The following is a 22,098-nucleotide window of genomic DNA, read 5'->3' as shown; positions in this document are numbered from 1 at the left end:
GCTGAGCGACGCATTACAAACTGTTCCTGAGAATGTTTCAAAAGGACATCGGTCCGTATCAGATGATCTGAAAATCACAAAATCTAAAAGAAATTAAAGTTTTCGAATCGTTTTTTGGATTAAAAAAAAAACTGATATAAATTTTATAGTAAGAAGACATTTTATGAGTTAGTTAACATGCATTGTGTAGAAATGTATCTTTAAAATTTGTAAGCCTCGGATCGAACATCGACGCTATTCCAACTGTAGTTTGTATATGATATTGTGATTTAATTTGAACTATCAGATAGTGCAATAAGTAATTTTAATAACGCGGTTTGGTGGATAATTAGCTGGATGATGATGCCTACTTGTATATGTTGATATGTGATCCTAGTGTGTTATTACTAAATTCGGCCTTCAACAGAATATAATTTGATATATCTATATATAATAATAATATGTGAATAAATATTGAAAATAAATATAATGATAAGTGATAAGTGTATGTTAATAATAATAATAATAATAATAATGTTTAAATTGATGAAGAGGCTGGTAAAGGAGTAGCTGAATTAATATCCAATAAAATATATCTACACATATGTATACCAGTACGTCATTTATTGAATATCATTCAGTAAATATTACAAGGAATAATAGGCTGAATGTACATCTGATATGGAGAGTAGAAATGATAATATCCTTTACTGTGGAAGTCTCCATCAACACCAGAACCTAAAATATGACAAACTACGAAGTGTAATAACCCTTCTGCACTGTGGTGAAAGTAGGGCAGTACAAATTTATTTATATATATTTCTGGGGATTACCGGCTTCTGTGGCGTTGAGCCCATCATGCATGGTGGATGATATTCAAGGGCGCCGAACCTGGGAAGCCGCGGAGCTCGGGCCCCCCAAGCTCATGTGGGCCCCCTATTGTTTTTATGAATATACAATATTTGGCATAATTTGAATGCAATTTGTCTTAAAATCCTCATATATATACTATCTGCATCTGAATGCCCCCCCAAATTTACAGAGAAGTCGGCGCCCTTGATGATATCCTCGGTGAGCACGTTATCAGAGAAAGGAAGCTGAAAGAAATGAATGGGAAGGAAGGAAACAGCCTGGGACCTGTATTGTAGGACTGTCCCGGCATTTGCCTAGTGTGAATAAGGAAAAGCCAAGAAACAATCTCACTTAGGATGGTTGTCCTGCAAAATCTATTGGGCTTGTGTATAGCCCGCTCCTCCCAGTTCTTTGTCACCGGAACTGGAAGAGTCACTACTACTAGTACTGCTACTACTACTACTACTTACATCGAGAACAGAACCCAACCAACCCCTGCGGGGCTTCTAACCCGTTCCTACTACTACTATTGCTACTAACTACCACTACTATTACTACTATTGCTACTACTACTACCGCTACTATTACTACTACTTATACTAAAGCTTCCTTACCGCAAGATTTACATCTTAAATCTTTATAACATGTGATTCCGATTCATTATGAACTAGTATGAATCGTTAGAATCACTATGATTCGTTAAAAATCACTGGGGGGAGCGGGCTATACTCAATCCATCTATTGCACTGTTTCGACCGAATGCCCCCACCGGGAATCGAATCCGCAACCCCTCGCGTTACATATTCATATTGGTATCTGCAAGTATCTATTGCCGTCAGTAGTCCCGATTTCTGTATAATTTTAGGGGGGGAAGACATCTAGATCCTGGGCCGGGAAAAAAAATTGAAGGGTCACGGGCATCTCCGCCTCCTAGGATTAGCACCCATGATTGCTGTATTGAACACGGAGAAAATAACCCTAGCAGATCACTTGTTAGACCTTTCGTAGGCTAATTAATGGTCGACATGGTTGGTAAATAGTAATTGCAGAAATAAAGTTGGAAATTACGTTGGCCCAACCTAGTTTAGAGTGTATGTTGGCTAACCAACAATTTGCCGCCATTTATCCAACAGTTTCGATCTTCCAGTTCAAATTGCAGCTTTACCTTTGTCGTAAAGGGTTACATTGACGAGTGGGTTGGCAAATGCTCGAGAAAGCAACTAATTAGAACGTAGGACCAACGTTGGCAATTAAATTAGTTTGCAAATGCTCAGCAAAACGACCAATTAGAATGAAGGGCCAACGTTGGCAATTGAGTTGGTTGGCATATGCTTAGCAAAGCAACTAATTACAACGTAGGGCCAATATTGGCAATTGAGTTAGTTGGCAAATGGTCGGCAAAACACCTAATTATAACTTTGGGCAAACATTGGTAGTTGGCTAGTCGACTGTTTCCCACTAATGGATCAACTGCATGTGCTACTAGAGAACATACTATTAGAAACAGTCAAACTTTATACTGTTTTATACAACATGTGTTTTTCTTAGAGGAGCTAACTACTGGAAAAACTATATACTTGTGAATCACCTGTAATATATGAAGTATTATATTAAAAAGTTGAATGTAACTATGTGTGCGTGATCATCACGGCCAAATGGCAAAGCTAAATGTAATGACTTTTGCTATATAGTTGGTTCCAATCCCAATAGAGATGTCATCACATTGCTTTCATTATAATACATATACGAAAGGGGAAGTGGGTCCGAATTTTTGGGAAAATTGAGTATGTCAGGAGCCGTTTAACTTAGCGAGTTGAAATTCAATATATTTCGCAGCCTTGTTTTATTACCATTGGCATAACTAGGATATTTTCCTGGGAGGGGCCATGGCCCCTTAGTTCTGAAAATTGGAAGAATGTTTTAGAAGACCTTGTTATAATATTTTTTATAATTCCTTCTGAGTCCCCTTTAGCCCTCACTCATTATCATCTCTTCAAGTTCTCCTAACACGACACTGTCATGTAACAGTTCAGTGAAAATCTATTATACCAGAAATTTGCTTAAAATTGTATATTTCCTATATTCTGTTGCTACTAAATAACTACTTAAAATCTACTCTAATTATGAAAATTCATTATTTTTTATTAGTTTTACCCGTGCAATTCTGAGTCAGTTTACTCTTACGCCTAATAGAAACACAAATAAATAGTATTGTGGCTTAGTTACACAAACCTTTGCGAAGAAAGAAATAATCATTTTTTATACACAAGTAAATGGTCCAGGAAGTAACAAGTAAATGCTCCAGCATATTTAATATACCTATGTATTGCTTCTACATTCTGACGATTTTAATTTATTATGTACTCCTTTCGTTAAATTTACTTTTATTTATAAAAAGGGCGATCCAAGTACCAAGTGGCAATACTTTGCATATGATGATAGCTATTTGATGTAGCCCTAAAACTTATGAATTTGTATTTTTTTAAAACCAATATGCCGAGTTCCATACTCATTTCATGCTATTTCAGCAAATAATGTGATAAAACTGCAATATTATTTGTTTTATGTAACTTTTTTTTTTCCTTGTATTTACGAAGTTACTTGACAATGCAAAAATTCCCATCTTATTGAAAATGACAAACCAAACTATGATTTCTGTATTGTACTTATCATTGTTTAATTTAACAAACAAATTAGTTAGCAATAATCGATTATCATCAGATTTATGATTGTCTCTAGGTACAATAATTTAAATCCCTTGGTACAGTCACCCACATAAGTACCTGGACCCCAAGTAATGGAATTATAACAGTCAGGGGTCCAGGTACTTTTGTGGGTAACTGTACATGCCCACCTCTCCCGTACCAAGAGACGACATGACTTGCTCGGTTAAAATTGCTCTGGCTCTAGTTATTGCTGCAATACCCACGTAACTTTTACAGTATGAAATTAAAATATCAGGTTATCAGGAACTTATTTTTTTCCTTTAGCATAGCACAAATATACTCACATTTCAAAAGCAAAATATAAGAAGTGTTCCTGGGATGCACGACTTCCGCTATTGGAAATTATTTATTGTTTACTCAGGTGCAGACTAACGTCGTGTCTGTGTCTTGTAATATTGTATCCCTCACAACTTTCGATACCCTGCACAAAATTATCTAGGTGCGCGTCTGGTTCTAGTTTATATAAGAATCGGTAGGAGGGAAGATAAACGGGCCCTCGGATTTTCGGTTCAAAATTGATCACAACGCCTTCCTTAGGTCCCTAATAGTATTTCCTGAAAATTTCAGACCGTGGAAACTTCAGAAAGGTGCCCAAAATTACTATAGAATTTACCATATATGGGCAGGCAAGATAAACGGGCCCTCGGATTTTCTGTTCAAAATTGATCACAACGTCTTCCTTAGGTCCCAAATAGTGTTTCCTGAAAATTTTAGGCCGCGGAAACTTCAGAAAAGGTGCTCAAAGGGCAGGGTAGATAAACTGACCCTGGGATTTTTGGTTCAAAACTGACACAACGTCTTCCTTAGGTCTCAAATGTGGTTTCCTGAAAATTGCAGACCGCGGAAACTTAAAAAAGAAGATCAGATTGCTTACTGAACACACTCGACATGAAATAGATATATTGTAACGACTTAGAGATTCCATAATGTTATACAGTACAGTACCAAGGTAGTTTCAACAAAAGTAATTTTTATTATATTGTTTGTTATACACAAAAAAGTGAAAAACCTAAAGCTAATTACAGTACGTTTATTTCCTTCTTGTTGGACAGACGATTTATTCTTTTTGTATGAGGAAAAAAAGAAAAAAAGAAAAATGGACCCTGGCGCGACAAGAGAGAAAATGAATTGAGTTCCCACGCAATCAAATAATAACCGAATATCCGAGAGCCCGTTTATCTTCCCTGCCCATATCTGGTAAATTCTATAGTAATTTTGGGCACCTTTCTGAAGTTTCCGCGGTCTCAAATTTCCAGGAAACACTATTAAGGACCTAAAGAAGACGTTGTGATCAATTTTGAACCGAAAATCCGAGAGCCCGTTTATCTTCCCTGCCCATATCTGGTAAATTCTATAGTAATTTTGGGCACCTTTCTGAAGTTTCCGCGGTCTGAAATTTTCAGGAAACACTATTTGGGACCTAAGGAAGACGTTGTGATCAATTTTGAACCGAAAATCCGAGGGCCAGTTTATCTTCCCTGCCCATATATGGTAAATTCTATAGTAATTTTGGGCACCTTTCTGAAGTTTCCGCGGTTTGAAATTTTCAGGAAACACTATTTGGGACCTAAGGAAGACGTTGTGATCAATTTTGAACCGAAAATCCGAAGGCCCCTTTATCTTCCCTGCCCATATATGGTAAATTCTATAGTAATTTTGGGCACCTTTCTGAAGTTTCCGTGGTTTGAAATTTTCAGGAAACACTATTTGGGACCTAAGGAAGACGTTGTGATCAATTTTGAACCGAAAATCCGAGGGCCAGTTTATCTTCCCTCCTACCTAAGAATCTAACCACAAACTTCAGTTCATAAATAATAATAATAATAATAATAATAATAATAATAATAATAATAATAATAATAATAATAATAATAATAATAATAATAATAATAATAATAATAATAATAATAATAATAATAAGGAAAAGCAACATACGATATGACTTTTGAATGGGTGTTATACATGGGTAAAAGTGAAGGGAAACGCGGGGAACGCCGTCCCCCGCTTCCAGTAAAAATCCGTGACGTCCCCCACTTTCTAAAATTACAATGGGCAAAGGTAGGCACGGGGGACGGCCGGACGTAATGCGTCCCCCTACCTTTTCAGATCCACTTTTACTCCTGGTGTTATATGCATGTATGTAGAAGGCTTGAGTTTAGCAGTTCAACGATTCGACTTTTTTTTCCTTTCCTTTCTGTTGTTTTTTAGTGTAAATTAATAATTTGCTGTGAGAATCTTAACTATTCAAATATTATTATGCTATAAATAAAATAATAACATTAAAACAGTTTATCATACATACTATATAAACAAAAAAAACTTACTACGGTCAACAAGGGCGCCCATGTTATGGTTTGCAAGAGGGGGCAAGTATAAGCGACATTTCAAATATAGTTTCAAATTTTGCTGTAACTAATGTAAAAATTCTATTGGGTTTTCGATATTCCCAAGTATAATTTCCTCTTAGGGGGCAAGCGCCCGACCTTGCCCCCCTGATGGGCGCCCTTGTACGTCAATAATTTTAATTACTTGAAATATTACAAAAATAATTTACATTAACGAAGTTATCAAATAAAAAGAACGCATATAGCTCAAGTTGAGAGGTCGCTATATTGCCCACTATCACAATGGTCCAGGGATTTTATTACACCCAAGCACCAGATCATATTTTTTAAAAACAGAAATCGATGGGCGGACTAATATAGATAGTATTAAATATATTGAATGCAAGCATCACTAAAATTGTTATGCGTAAATCCAGATAAATTAATAATAGACCCTATTATTTTCGCCCAATAGAAAAATTCTGGAGAGAGCCATCTTTGCTTCTTGGGGGAACCGGCTCTCCCTGACCCCTCTCTAGTTCCGCCTATGTTTATTACAATGTAAACTCTAGTCAGTGGAGAGGAGGGCTTCGATCAGGGGTCAAAGTTGATGACAATGGGCTTTCTTGGGTGCTGGATCAGAGTGGGTCATGGGTCACAGTGTGTGGTGGGTCAGTGGGCCAAGTTTTCATTGACCCACGCCATCTCTGCAGAAATCATTTGTCAGGAGCGTCATTTTGCCATGTCACAGCTCTGGGATTAGAGATGGAGCATAACGTAAAGTATTTGAAACCAAGGTTGTTACGATATATTATAACATTTTTGTTTAAACCTGGCCTACCCCAGGGGCGGATCCAGAAGAGGAAACTTTCTTATTTTATATATATAAATAAAACCTATCCCAAAGTTTGGAGCCCTTAAAAGTAGCAATATGACAACCCACCGCCCCCCCCCCAGAAGTCGGTCCTGGATCCGCCCCTGGCCTACCCATATAAATAATGCGTGAAACTTCATGTCTGTTTATACAGAATAAATATTAAAGTAAATTAGATATTAATGTTCCAATGATTTAAGGTAAACTTTCTTTTTATATTGCACGTGTTCCTGAGGACGACGGACGACGATTCCTTTACTATGCAAAAGAGTATTATTATGAATGAAGAAGAGCTATTCTCAGCTTGACTCACCGTCTGTCGAAAGAAGTGCATCTGGGTGGGAAAAAAAGAGGGGAAAAAGCATGAGAATGAACAAGACCTTGTGAGCGTGACGTAATCAAGGAAGACCTGTTGAGCGCTACGTGCAACGTGCACGCCTTAGCGCTTCGACTTTACAGACGTCTGAGCTTGTGTCGCCCCCTTGGCTCAGTGGTTAGAGCACTGGTCTCGTAAACCAGGGGTCGTGAGTTCGAATCTCACAGGGGGCATTTGAATCTTTTATCCAGAGAAGTTTGTGTTGTAAGGACACTCATAAATACAATGTGATATAAAGTGAACTATGATTTTAGTTTTCTTTATTTTATTATTATTTTATTTTTTTATGTATCTTTTTTCTTTCTTTCTTTCATTTTTTTTTTTTTTTTTTTTTTTTTGCAAAACATAGCACTTAAATCCATATGCCAGTTCTCTTTTCTACTTTCTAAATCCTGCATCTTTTTCTACGTTTCTTTTTTTTTTTTGACGCAATTAATATGTCTTTATTGTAACAGGTTTGCTCTTTAATTTTATCAGAATTACGCAAGTGGGACTTTTGATATTGTAAAGTTAGTTTGTTCATTACTCCTCATGATAACTCTCGAACGGAAGTGATTTTTTTTTTTTTTTTTGCAGAAGATGATTTAAGGAGAACACACACACACAAAAAAAAAAAACGCTGAAACACGTCTTAAATAATTTTAAATCAAAAGTTTAAATACAAATTTTCATATCTTTAACAAAGAATTCGAGATATGACCATGTTATTACAACAATTGTAACATCCATCCTTTTGTTTTTCCCATCTTCTTTCCCTTATAGGGAAAATAATAAGAAAACGCTTAAACACCTCTTCAACTTTTTCAAATGAAAAGTCCAAATATCAAATTTCCTGTTTCTATTCTTCAGAAATTCGGAAATATGGATATTTTAGTTCATAATCACCACTCTCAGTTCTCCTCCCCACCTTTCCCATAGAATTACGAAAAAAAAAGACAAAAACTTCTTGGTGGAACTGTACCGTACGTTACAAATCCTATACACTGTCAAAATTTCAAACTTTTAGCTTAAGCTATTTGGTCTGGGCCAGGCCGGTAGCCAGCTCAAAAATGTAGGAGGGGGGGGGGATCCGGCTGAAGTTAGGGGGCCCCGATCGAACAATATTATAGTTCATTTGCAAGCCTACCGTGAAATTTTAGGGGGCCAACTAAAATTTAGGGAGCCCCGCTCCCCCTGGATACGGGCCTGGTCTGGGCGTTGATCAGTCAGTGATCCATTCACTCACTCATTCACAACTTCTTTTATTTATATAAATATACCTATAGAATAGAAATAAAAAGAAAACGTAAAGCGTAAAATGTAATTGGTATATATATATATATATATATATATATTAGGGATGGCCAATTCCGGAATTTTTACTTTCCGGAATCCGGAAAGTAAAATCGGAAAATTCCGGAATTCGGAAAAATTCCGGATTTCGGAAAAATTCCGGAATTCGGAAAAATTCCGGATTTCGGAAAAATTCCGGAATTCAGAAAAATTCCGGAATTCGGAAAAATTCCGGATTTCGGAAAAATTCCGGAATTCGGAAAAATTCCGTATTTCAGAAAAATTCCGGAATTCAGAAAAATTCCGGATTTCGGAAAAATTCCGGAATTCAGAAAAATTCCGGAATTCGGAAAAATTCCGGAATTCGGAAAAATTCCGGATTTCGGTAAAAATCCGGAATTCAGGAAAATTCCGGATTTCGGAAAAAATCCGGAATTCAGAAAAATTCCGGATTTCGGAAAAATTCCGGATTTCGGAAAAAAATCCGGAATTCGGAAAAATTCCGGATTTCGGAAAAATTCCGGAATTCAGAAAAATTCCGGAATTCGGAAAATATATATATATATATTTTTTTGTAATCCTAAGAATTTTGTTCAAATGTAAACGAACAATTTCCTTTCTGTAATCCTAAGAATGTATGATGCAAGTTAAGCTGAAACTTACATCCTAAAGTATACACTACTCAATCTTCCTATGGTTAATGAGATGTAGTCCAAAAGTACGATGTACTCCTAATATTTAATTTTTGTTTTACTGTGATATTGTCGAGAGGTAAGACATATATCACACTGAGATAAACAACTTGATATATTGAAGATGTTATAATACGTAGTTTTCCAGAAAATCGTGAGAAACGAATTTTTATGAAGTTAAAATATACGTCGCTTGTTGCCAGTGTGATGCAATTGATAACTTTTATGCTGGAATAGTCTTATTATTATTATTATTATTATTATTATTATTATTATTATTATTATTATTATTATTATTATTATTATTATTATTAATCGTTTATGTACTGTAAAAGAAAAATATGAACTGTTAAGTAGTAGATTTTATCTGTTTTTTGATATCTTCTAACAGTAATAACAAACTGCTTGTAAATACGCAATGATTATCAAGGACAATGGCATATTAATGTAAGGACTACTCTGCAGACTAGCAATCAACAATAAACAATAACAGATAAACAATAGTTGCAAAAAAAGTAACTAACTTGGGCACGTCAGAATGTTCGCGAAAATATAGGGACGCATTGAGATTGGCACTAATGAGCACTTACTTGCTCTAACGGTTAACCTCATTTTTGAGATAATTCTTAGAAGTGGGCGTGTTGGCATGCAGTTAGAAGACTTATATCCATTATTTAAAAAGCACACGTTATCTGTGGAGTACTAACGATTTGCGTCACTATCGAACACTAACGTAGCACTAGCGACGTTTAAAGTCGAAATTGGAGTCTGACATAAGTGGCTTGTCAACTTCATGGACATTATATTTTCCTTGAATGCGAGAAATTTGCGCCCTACCACAAAAATAGGAAAAAATGAGCTCGCAATATATTTGCACTGGGATGTTTGCGCCCTACCCCAAAAAGAGGGGAAAATGCGCCGGCTATATATTTGCACTGGGATGTTAGCGCCCTACAATTCAACTTATTTTTGTATTGTGTAAACTAACTTCCACTCACACTTGAACTAGGCTTGCCTCTCATCGTCTCAGTGAGTTACTCCGTCCGAACAAATGAAAAAAATACAATTTTAGTTCACTAAAGGACAATCCATACAAATACAATTTTTCATTATACTACAAAATTCACAATAAAAGTATAAATGGCTGATATATAATTATTTATTAATATAATCAAAGAGTATAATTTAATCTACAAAAGGCTGTTTGGCTCTACCCAGATATCTCTGTTCACAATCCTTGCGAGTTGTTTGGCTTTTCAGGACACAAAATATAGAAAAGAAAATGTAAAGTGAATGTAAAATCAGTTCAGTAATATTATCAAGAAAACTATGTACAGTGTGTTTACTTGCTGGAATTACACTTCAAACACACAATTGCGTTCAGTCGTTCTTTCAGAAAAAATGTTCCGGGGGGCACACTTAGTATTCCGGAGGGGGGTCACTGCTGGTACTATTCTATTTATTATTATATTATAGACGTATTATTTTGGTCTCCTCCGAGGGGGCACTCTGAGAGCTCTGGGGAGACCAGTGTTCCCCCAAAATCATCTCTGGAAGAAGCAGTGATTGCGTTGATCCGTTGCGTTCTTTTGGCTTATATTGAAGTTTATTCTCCCTTATATAGCCACAATGAAAATAAATCACAAATGGCATGGTTGTGGGGGAAGGATTGTTTATGCTGTTATGACAGCCCCTCCGAGCAAATGCGTAAGCTCCAATAGGTTCTTTTATTTCGCAGGGCTCAAACTTCCCGGTGGAGGTACATCGCAGGCGTAATTTTCCCTGTTCTTGAGGTAGGGCGCAAATTTCCCAGACGCAAAATTCTCGACACCGTTCGAATGACCTCGGAAGGCTATATCTTTTTCAATACTTTTTTATATTCTTTTACTCGAGATTTCTTCATAGCTTCTTATTAAAATACTAATATATCCTCATTTTATTGGCTTAACCAATCAATATGGGTATGTTGTCAGTAAAATATTTAGATTAATCGAGCCTCTGATGTGTAACCACAGTATTTCATATCATCCCCCCATTAGAAATCTTGGCTAAACGAACCAATATATGTTGCCAATAAAATAGTTTAAAATGATTGAGCCCTTGGTAAATAACCACAGTATTTCGTGACAGGCCCCCCCTTCCTATTACCATATTCTAGCTACGTGCCTGACTCAGCTAATTCTCTACATTCTTTACCAAGCACACATTTTCTAAAGCGGAAAATGCTCTCTAAATACCTAAGCTCTTTATTTTCAGCAGATGCACAAATTGGGTAACATTCTATCTACATGAATGTTATATATGTCGATTACTGGAAACCACTTCTCGCTATCTATTACCATATTTACTATATAATGATTAACGTTAAAGCGGAAATGGTTGATTCGTACCGCTTCCGGTTTGAATATTACATTCATCAGGGAACTCGATTCTTAACTATTGACTCTGTACATCATGGCCAAAATTGATGGTAATCCATCAGATAGTTCTTGAGACTGTTTGTTTCACTGATGGACAGAATGAATATACGTATGGCTATAGAGTTTTGATAAACTAAATTCGTTAATGATTGATGATGGAACAAATATAAGAAAGGGAACAAAGAGTAGGCCTACCACCGAGAAAATTTTCGAACACAAAATTAGCCATCGAAAACCCACATGTCCTGGGTTAGAATACCGTAGATGAAAATAAGGAAGGGATGGAAATAACCGCGTTCTCATGTATTTTTATTTAATTTATTATTTATTTATTTATTTACTTATTTATTTGTAAGTAAAAATTTCGTGGCTGGGTTTTAAGGAAGCGATCACTCTGTCTTGCCCCCATATGAACGCCCAAAGTGATCGGCATATAGTGAAACATTATTCTTTTTTTCGTTTCTTCTTCCATCTACTTCTACATAACTTTCTATCCCATATCAATAAATTAAATAACTCTAGAAGATTGAGGATTCAATATGGTCTACTGTCACAGACACTAAAAATAATATGCACATAAAAAAAACTATACGTATAACTTCTTGTTTATTCTACACATTACCTAGGTATTAAACGGCGTGACAAACATCTTGGTATTTGAAGGCGGCGCTCGAAGTTCCCTTTAAATGCTGCTAGCAAATGATAGGCCAGCGGTATTGCCATGTTTATTTTGTACACATCCACGCCTATCCTCTGTCATCTGATCGCGCTGTAGTTCGTCTGCTTAGTCATAGCCACACCCCTTAACATTCGGCAACGTCGCGTCAGAGCTTGCGTTTTATTCGTTTAGCTGAAATGCCAAGATGTTTGTCACAGGCTTTAGTTCCAAACCTAGTTTACCTGGCGCTCACCTTCTTAAACTCTTCATACTTAATGCCCTTCCTCCTCCTTCGCACTCGTCGATCTGCGATTTTAGGTGCAAACTTGTATTGAAGTCTTAATTATTGAATAATAATAATAATAATAATAATAATAATAATAATAATAATAATAATAATAATAATAATAATAATAATAATAATCAATGGGAAAGTTGTTAGTGGTAGTGCGCTTATCTCTGGTGTATGGAGTCCCTGGTTCGACCCCAGCTCATGCTAAGTTGGCTTGATGATGGACAAACGCCGTGTATGTAGGTTTTCTCTGAGTTCTATCGTTTCCTTCCACTTTCTTCATTTCACCATTTTATTCAGTATTAGCGTCACCGTCTTCCTTAGCTCGGTGTATAATTCTGAGGTAATAAACTGGAAATTTCGTTTCAATAATAATAATAATAATAATAATTTTATTCAAATTATTATATTTTTCTGTTATTCTGTTAGCAATTATTGTTCCATTCCTCATTTATGCCTGTTGTTATTTTAGTTGAATGTCGAATAATTTTGAATTGTAATAAATAATAATAATAATAATAATAATAATAATAATAATAATAATAATAATAATAATAATAATAATAATAATAATAATAATAATTTTGCATATCATTGTATTGCAGTATTATATTTTACCAGCTTTGTTCTTAGTGAAAGAGCAGTTCTTACTCAATAGTTACTTTGTGTTTGTACGGTATTTAATCCTCCTTGTTAAAACATTCCTAATATTATATTTGTAGCTGAGAATGTAGCTTATTTCTGTTAGTAGCTTGGGCCTCCCTTGCTTACTCCTTATGCTCCCTTCCACGGGGCTCCTGTCCCAGGTTGGGAACCACTGCTATAGAGGAAGGTCTTATCTGCCGTAGACAGAGAGGTATAACATTTCGTTTTTATCTCTAATAAAAGCGTGACAACAACAGTTTTGAAGAAAGTGATTATCAAACGAAATCTTTGCCCAAATTCATTACGTCACAATGACAAAGAATTATTCTTTGAAGATTTAACTGTAAGAAAACCCGCTTCATCACAAATTAAAGAGGAAATGAGAATTTTTTTCCCAATTGAGCCATGACTTCTAGCAGCGAAATCATGATATGCAAATTGTAATGAATTAACATCATGGTTGGCGATCGGGGAAGGATGCCGGGGGACAATTGATACAAAGTTTTCGTCAAAGGCCGGCGTCATACCAGTATTGTATCGGAAATCCAGTAAATAATTTTCAAAATTTTCCAGAAAGAAAATTTCAAGCCAAAATAACGATAACATTATCTGACAATATTCTTTGGTTTAAAGTTAATGGTCTTTATCTAGAGCTTCAATACTTTTGGTATTATTATTATTATTATTATTATTATTATTATTATTATTATTATTATTATTATTATTATTATTATTATTATTATTATTTGTTATAATTACCAGGGTTACGATTTTAGGGTCAGTTTCCATAGCAAAAGAGTGTGGGAAAAAGTGCTAAAATAAGGTGAGAAAGGAACATAAAAGTACAAACTTTGACAATTACTATTTTTTTCTAATTAAAAACAAGTTAATAGAAACTACGTACATTTCTTTAATCTCTTACTTCGTCTACCCTGTATTAGACGTCATAGAAAGGATTTAGGATTTAGATTTCTGGACTTTCGGCACCTATAGCCATGTTAGCTCGTCACGTATGAGGGAAGGGAAGGAAGAAAGCGGTCTAGGGCCTATATGTTAGGTGCAACCCCAGCATTTGTCTGGTGTGAATGAGGAAAACCCAGGAATACCTCATTCACAATTTTTCGATCGAGTGCCCCCACCGGGAATCGAACGCAGGACCGCTCGCACTACGCGGGGCCACCGTCATAACGGCGAGGAAACAACAATAAAGTTGTTGCACTAAACAACATTGAACACCTAAGTTATTAAACACTTGTTTCTATTTTGGGATACAATGTCTTTGCAGGTACTAAAACTTCCTTCAATAAGTATTATCTGTCAGGAAAGTAAATGTACACCTGTTTTTCGAGTCTGGCATTCCTGCTCTCCATCCGTGGAGAGTATGAGAATTAAATCAATCAAATGTTTACTGAGGGGCAAAAAGAAAAGTTTAATCTGAATAAGACATTGCAGAGGGACACAAGCTGTGAATACGAATAGTGCATAATGTAAATAAAGGACGACACCGAAAGAGAAAGCCAGACACAGCTGTTGAACTTAGAAAAAAAGAGTAAAAATTGTTGAAGTGGGAACATAAAACACAAATACAACAAATACGCCGAAAACTAAACATTCAACACGCCATGATCTTGGTGTAGTGGTTAAGATGCTGGCTTACAAATGCAAAGGTCGCCAGTTCGAATCTTCGGTGAGGACATTTTTAAAATTTTTTGTTTATAATACATGCAGCTCATGAGAGATGGTAAAAGAGATCGTATTTAGTCTTTCGTAGCAATTATTATTGGTAAGGTTTAGTACTGATAATACTTTTTGTCTTTGCGTATTGGTTTTATTCTTTTCTTCATTTCAAAAGAGAAAAATATCCGAACAAATGCCACCAAAATTCCTCATATTTTGAATGTAAACGCCATTTTCAATTAGTAAAGAATAAAAATTGAACGTTCCGATGTAGCTGCAAAAAGTAAAAAGAAAAAACATGGAAGTAGACCATACTCATGGTTATTAAAAATACAATTTCTACATGCCTTACACCTCCCGACCACGTTTCTACGTTAGCAAGTAAGAGGTTTGTGTTTACATTAGGCTGGTCAATACGTTTTGCAAAGGGGCCCGGTTTAGCTCTGACGCACCACAGGTGCGAGAAGGGAGCAAAACACTTTTTCTCTCTCCCTCTGTGTGTCTGTTTATCTATCTATCTGTATATATATAACGCTATTTGTGAATGCCGTAACCACCCTAATTTTCAGCGGATTGAGATGAAACTTGGCACAAACATTAATTGTTGAAATATCTTCAGTTCGTTAACCAGAATAATCAGACGAAAATGTTCAAAATGGCGGCCCTTTAAACTCTTAAAAACTTCCAAGGGAACCAAATTTCGCCCATAAATGGGTATTCAGAAATTTTGAATAACTTTTCCTCTTTTACTGAAATATTTGTGTGCAGAGACTTATTGGACCCGATTAATCGCATAAAGAATGTTCACGCCCTTTTCGCTACGGTCAGGCTTTTTTTTTTTTTTTTTTTTTTTTTTTTTTGCAGGAGGGGGTTATTTTCGTATCGGAACAAGATGATTGTTAGTGATGATATGAAATTACACATTGAAAGTGAAGTAACTTGTGAAACGTGTTATTTGAAAGAATAATATAATAAATGTACTTTCCTCTAACACAGAGAGAGCGTGAATGGCGAGGAGTGTTATTTGATTTGCTTTTTAGTAACACATTGCATTGCAAATAAAGGTAGGCAACATTAGTGGTAAGTAAAACAATAATAATAATAATAATAATAATAATAATAATAATAATAATAATAATAATAATAATAATAATAGGTGTTGTTTGTGGCAAGGCAATATCTTCCTCAATTCTTCTTCAAACGTAATGATTGTAACGCCATATCTCCCTTACAAACAAAATATTAACAATTTATATCGAAAGAACGGGAAACTGTTGAGTGATGGGAGCAACGTTGGACAGTATGCACTCATAGTACTCAGAAAAATAAGCGATTTCAATGAAAGATGAACGAAGAGTCATTGCCGTGGGTAGTCATGGAGCCAAGCAGAGCCCTCTTTAGGCAAAATGTCGATAACTTATATCGAGAGAACAGGAGGTGATAATGAGATGGGACCAACGTTGGACACCGTGGACCCATAAGGCGCATCGAAAAAATTAGGGGGACGGGCGCCAGCCAGCCTTACTTATTTCCACATAATAATATAAAATTATATTGTCGAAATACACACACGAGTTAGCTAGTAATATTTCATATTATTATTATTATTATTATTATTATTATTATTATTATTATTATTATTATTATCATCGACAGCGTCTTTTCATTACGTGTGCATGTTTGACATGAAGCCAAAGAGAAGATCCATCATTCGTGGAAAGAATAAGAATAGCCAGTTACTTTAATTGTGAACGACGGCGAAAAATACGAAAAGAGACAACCTTAGCGAAAAGAAACAATACTTTCTCTCTAATGGATAAAAAAATAAAGCCGAGATAGATTCGAACTCGCATGGACGGCACGAACAGCCAGTTCATTGTCCACTTTTTTTTTTTTTTTTTTTTTTTTAACTGACTCGCCGAATGTGTTTTAGTAACTTACTTATTGCTAATTTTACTTGCTTCACTCGTTTAACTTGCTTTTTCTAATAACTTATAATGACAGGGACACGAACACAGAAACATCGAGGACAGTTAAAAATCATAGATGCTCTCCCACCGGGAATCGAACCCGGGACACCATGCACCAAAAGCACACGTGCTAGCAACTAGACCAGCGGGCAGAGCACTCTTCGCTCTCTGTGTCGTTAGGGATTACGACCACTGTATTGCCAGCTATCACTTCTGTGGGTTGTATACTATGATCACATGTTTCTTCTTTGCTGGAAGAGTTAAACCTACATTCTATGTAATACATGAGGTATTTAGACCTACATGCTCTTCATATAATGTAATAAAAGGGTCATGCTGGGAATAAGAAAAAGAACATTCCTTGGACAAAACGGAAACTATTGGCATCAGAAATATTTATCTACGAGGTATGCGCAGTAGTATATTTCAGAATAGTTACTGTTTAGTTCAGTAAACGAAGAAAGGGGTATAAAAAAGCAAATATGTCGAGTCAACGAGATCGACCAGAGTTGACAGAGGCGGAGTAGTAATACAACAACTTGGTTAAATTGATAATTGGTTCTTTATTCTGTAGTAGATCGTATCACTCTTTACGGGAGAGTAGAGAAAGACTGTACGCTGTTATATAGTAAGCATTAGTAACACGATCATACAGACACAAATGGATGTAACTGTGAGTACTACAACTTGGATTTAACGAAAGCCGTTTAGATATTCAGTGGTTTGCAGGGTTGTATAAGACACAAAAAGTTAAGACACAATACAATTCTTCATACCTCAGCTTCCAGTAACTAGATACATGCAATTTCAGGATAGATACTGAAACTGCTGTCGGATTTTAATACATGACGTATTGCAGGATACAAAATGATTTGCATTACATGTTTGTTTGTAGACAGCTACTAGCTTAGTGTTCTGAAAGGTTGTGTATAAACTAGAGATAGCCAATTCCGGAATTATTACTTTCCGGACTCCCGAAAGTAATACCGGACAAATTCCGGAATTCGGAAAATTCTGATTCCTGAATAATTCCGGAATTCGGAAAATTCCGATCTTGGAATAATTCCGGAATTCGGAAAAATCCGGAATTTAGAAATTTCTGATTTCGTTTACATTCCGGAATTCGGAACAATCCGGATTCTTTTCGAAACCCGGAGTTTTTCTCAATTCCGGAATTTTCTAAATTCCGGATTGTTTCCGAGTTCCGAAATTATTCTGAATTCCGGAGTTTAACTGAATTTCATAATTTTCCGAAATCCGGAAAGTGAAAGTTCTGCTTCCGAAAAATGAATTTATTTTGGTTAATATGAATCGTGGCGGAAATAAGTCTTTGACCAGGTAATGGCGACTTCTTTGAAAGAAATGGGGTGTATGAGAATTCAATCTGTCATATTTGTAGTTTCGTGTGGAGAAAAAACAAACTTGTGAACCAGCGGTTTAAGAACAACTCAAGTTATTAATGTAAACTTTTCCGACTTCATAAAAGAAATACGAAAGACATTTTGAATCGAAAAAATATAACATACAAGTTTGCAAGCGGAGACAAAGAAACCTTACGTAATCAAACTAAAAACGAATCTTTTACCGCATAGCGGTCACGGTTGAGTGGTCAAGGTGCTTGTGCGCATGCACATTGTAATTTTTTTTTTTTTTTTTTTTACTTTAGGATTTTGATGGCGATTGATCAGCGATAACATATGTTTTATTATATTCAGATATTTGAATACTCGGATGTTTCAATATTTGAACTACCAAATCTTCAGGAATAATAATAATAATAATAATAATAATAATAATAATAATAATAATAATAATAATAAACTAATAATAATTATTATTATCTCGTAGAAGATTAAAAGCTAGGAGCTAATTATCGCTCAGGTCATACCATTACAAGCAGAAGCGTGACATTTGGAAAGAATATTTCGGTTTGGTTTAATATTGCTCACGAGAAGAGGACTTTCTCATCTCGTTTCTAAAACAAATAAAATAACATGAAAATTAACATTTTACATTCGAGACGGGTCAAGACCAACTCAAAATTTTTGTCTCTCTTTGGAGATGAGAATCGAGACGAGACGAAAAGTATCGTAAACATTTCCCGTCTTGTCTCTATTCTCGAAATAGTGTATGTCCATTCTTTAAGTAAGAATTGCTCTGTAGACTGAATCTCATAGGCTATTTCGTTACATTATATTTCAGAGCTCACTGAATTATGCTCTGTGTAGGTATTTTGTAGCAAAGCTTTTATATTTACCTCTGCATATCCTAAAAATTAGTTTATTATATGCCTTACTGTTGCGTGATATTCAGTTATATTTATTACAGTTATTTTCCTTAAAACATACAGTAGAATACTTTCTACATGAAACTTCAATGTAACGTTGTAGTTTAAAATGTTGGTAGTTGCAGAGGTGTGTCTTGAAGCAGTAGCGTAGCCAGGATGTGTGTTTGGGGGGGGGGCAAGTGCTGTTGTAGGCACATATAGAAAAATTACAAACAAAAAATATATAAACATAAAAATATATAAAAAATTACAAACATCAAAGTACCAAAGTACATTTTCGGACCTCTTTGGGGGGGCCGGCCCTTCCGGGCCCCCTTCCCTACGCCACTGTCTTGAAGGTATGGAACCCTTTCCCCGAAATCTCTACTTTTAAGTAAGTTTTGCCAAATTTCAACGGCAAGTTTAAAACTTTTATTATTATTATCATTATTATTATCATTATCATTATTTATTATTATTATTATTATTATTATTATTATTATTATTATTATTATTATTATTATTATTATTATTATTATATCAACACCGTGTATAATCTTTAAAAGATATACGGTTTGTATCTGAATATTAAAAGCTAATTGACTGTCGATCTCGGTCGTCGAGAAGTCTTCAGGAGGGAAGGACATCGGTCACGTTCTGGGTTTGAGTTCCGAAAGGGCAAGTTTTCGGGCTCGAGCCAAAAATTGTTAAGAGTTATAGGCTTCAGCCAAACATGTTCAAAACAGCTGGGACCGGGTTTAGGCTTCTCAACGGCTCGAGCGGCTCGGCTTACAGCTCATTCACTATCGAACCGAACCAAGAAGTGAGCCAACAGCTCACCCAACCGAGCCGATTTCAGCCATCGGCTTAGTTGAGCTGAATCGAAACGTGCCGATGGACTAATTTCAACTTAGCTGGCTTGAACCGGTTCACATGAGCCGAGTAGGGGAACCATCCCAACCGAGAAAGCTCGAGCCATCGGCTCAATTGAGCTGAGTCGATGGCTCGTTCCAACTGAGCCGGCTCGGGTCATCGGCTCATCCCAACCAAGCCGACTCGAGCTGTTCGCTCAGTTGATACGAGCAGAGCTGGTTGATATCGCTACCCGAGTTGGTCTTCTGCTTGGGCTCAAAAATTCGACAGTGAAGGTCTCAGCCTTGATTTTAAGAGCAACAGTATATACTTATATTGGTGATTACGACATTTGAGGCTGTCTCGTAATAATAAAAAAAACATTGTCTTCTCGTTATCTAGACGAGACGAGATACACAAAAATTGCCCCACGAGATGCACTAAAATTACGAGACGAGACGCACCCCTGTCGTGAGCAGCACTAAAAAGTATTCCATATTAGTGCTTACATTTCTCATGGCTTTCGCTTTCCAGTCTAATCAGGTCATTATTTAAAAAAGAGTTAAAACGAGCTGAACGAGCGAGCGAGCCATTATCAAACTCGACTCAACTCGAAACTCGCTCTGGAAAACAGCTCGACCTTGATCGCTACGCGGTAGACGATTCGTCTTTAGTCTGGTTACGTTAGGTTTCTTTGTCTCCGCTTGCAAACTTGTATGTTATATTTCTTCGATTCAAAATGTCTTTCGTATTTCTTTTATGATGTCCGAAAAGTTTACATTAATAACTTGAGTTTTCCTTAAACCGTTGGTTCACAAGTTTGTATTTTCTCCACACGAAACTACAAATATGACAGATTGAATTCTCATACTCTCTATTTCTTTCAAAGTAGTCGCCATTACCTGGTCAAAGACTTATTTCCACCATGATTCATATTAACCAAAATAAATTCATTTTTTGCAAGCAGAACTTTCACTTTCCGGATTTCGGAAAATTATGGAATTCAGTTAAACTCCATAATTCAGAAGAATTCCGGAACTCGGGAAGAATCCGGAATTTAGATAATTCCGGAATTGAGAAAAATTCCGGGTTTCGAAAAAAATCCGGATTGTTCCGATTTCCGGAATGTAAACGAAATCAGAAATTTCTAAATTCCGTATTTTTCCGAATTCCGGAATTATTCCAAGATCGGAATTTTCCGAATTCCGGAATTATTCCAAAATCGGAATTTTCCGAATTCCGGAATTTGTCCGGTTTTACGTTCGGGAGTCCGGAAAGTAATAATTCCGGAATTGGCTATCTCTAGTTTATACACAACCTTTCAGAACACTAAGCTAGTAGCTGTCTACAAACAAACAAGTAATGCAAATCATTTTGTATCCTGCAATACGTCATGTATTAAAATCCGACAGCAGTTTCAGTATCTATCCTGAAATTGCATGTATCTAGTTACTGGAAGCTGAGGTATGAAGAATTGTATTGTGTCTTAACTTTTTGTGTCTTATACAACCCTGCAAACCACTGAATATCTAAACGGCTTTCGTTAAATCCAAGTTGTAGTACTCACAGTTACATCCATTTGTGTCTGTATGATCGTGTTACTAATGCTTACTATATAACAGCGTACAGTCTTTCTCTACTCTCCCGTAAAGAGTGATACGATCTACTACAGAATAAAGAACCAATTATCAATTTAACCAAGTTGTTGTATTACTACTCCGCCTCTGTCAACTCTGGTCGATCTCGTTGATTCGACATATTTGCTTTTTTAATACCCCTTTCTTCGTTTACTGAACTAAACAGTAACTATTCTGAAATATACTACTGCGCATACCTCGTAGATAAATATTTCTGATGCCAATAGTTTCCGTTTTGTCCAAGGAATGTTCTTTTTCTTATTCCCAGCATGACCCTTTTATTACATTATATGAAGAGCATGTAGGTCTAAATACCTCATGTATTACATAGAATGTAGGTTTAACTCTTCCAGCAAAGAAGAAACATGTGATCATAGTATACAACCCACAGAAGTGATAGCTGGCAATACAGTGGTCGTAATCCCTAACGACACAGAGAGTGAGCAGTGTCCCGCCGGCTGGTCTAGTTGCTAGCACGTGCGCCTTTGGTGCATGGTGTCCCGGGTTCGATTCTCGGTGGGAGAGCATCTATGATTTTTAACTGTCCTCGATGTTTCTGTGTTCGTGTCCCTGTCGTTATAAGTTA

At 36.1% G+C, this 22,098-nt stretch overlaps 1 non-coding gene across 1 annotated transcript; it reads left to right on the top strand.

Annotated features, from left to right (window-relative positions):
- Positions 1-7,231: 7,231 nt before the first annotated feature.
- Positions 7,232-7,304, top strand: TRNAT-CGU (transfer RNA threonine (anticodon CGU)). The gene has a single exon. It is a non-coding gene; the product is annotated as a tRNA-Thr (tRNA).
- Positions 7,305-22,098: the final 14,794 nt, after the last annotated feature.

Source organism: Thermobia domestica, chromosome 8, assembly GCF_964235325.1.
Source record: "Thermobia domestica chromosome 8, izTheDome1.hap1.1, whole genome shotgun sequence".
NCBI lineage: Eukaryota > Metazoa > Arthropoda > Insecta > Zygentoma > Lepismatidae > Thermobia > Thermobia domestica.
This window is presented reverse-complemented; position numbering and strand designations above follow the sequence as displayed.